Genomic DNA, 1,024 nt, shown 5'->3' with positions numbered 1-1,024 from the left:
CACCGGGACTTGTCCAAACAAGGAGTCAGAGGTGACATTAGCAGGCAGCTTGTAAAGAAAAAAGGGGAGGTAAAAAGCCAAAAAACAAATGTGTAGGTGGGAGTGCAGACGACTTTTCATGGTGCTCAGAAACTTCCAGTAGTTTTGAGTTACAGGACTGTTCTATAACCAGGTGAACAAGTAATTTGGTATTTTGACGCTGCCTTCTGACAGTGTTTCACAAATACTAATTACTCTCATTTATATTTTTCACAAAAGTACCAGCTTTGAGCTTAATGTCAGACAATCCTGGACCCTGATTTCTGATTAACTGGGATCAGACAGAAGTTATCAAAATTTGGGCAATGTGACCTCAGGGACTGGACTGGGTCTGTCAGAATTGCAGGTCCAAGATCTACACCCAAGTTATTACTCTTTATTTCTTTAACATAAGAGCTAATAAACAAGAAACCCCACAGCAGGTAGCTCCTGGTGGCTTGTGTGTCACTGCACAAACACTACTATCTTCTTATATCAAAATATACATTAAAGTGTTGCTATTGTGAGTAATTCTCACAGTACATTACGTGATCCTCCCACATGGGTTAAGCACAAGTGAGTGTTGGCTGAAATGATGTAACACTACAGTAAAAAGCAGAGTTACGATCTGTGTTGCAAGATCAGCAAATGCATAATTCAGGGTTCATTTTAGGGATAATTTTTCCTTCCCAAGCCCAGAGATGGGAAGCATCTCCAGCATATCCAGCACAGCCCGGATATTCAGTGACTTCTTACTTTAAATGATTTCTTACAGCTTGGAGTAGACAAAGTGAAGAGAGTCAAAGGGCTCATCTCAGCTATAAAGACGCACGAAATAATTTCCCACGCAGATTTATGTCGATTATAGTGAAATCTTTGCCAAACTTAAATAGCGTTTATTTTCCTCCCCCTGTAACAATCTGTGATCTTGAAACCGGGTCCTTTCCAGGCCAGGGGTCGCCAGACCCCGCGGCCGAGTCAAATTGATGTAGAATTGATGTCCCGG

Source organism: Parus major, chromosome 18 (genome assembly GCF_001522545.3).
Source record: "Parus major isolate Abel chromosome 18, Parus_major1.1, whole genome shotgun sequence".
NCBI lineage: Eukaryota > Metazoa > Chordata > Aves > Passeriformes > Paridae > Parus > Parus major.
Note: the sequence above shows the minus strand (reverse complement) of the source record.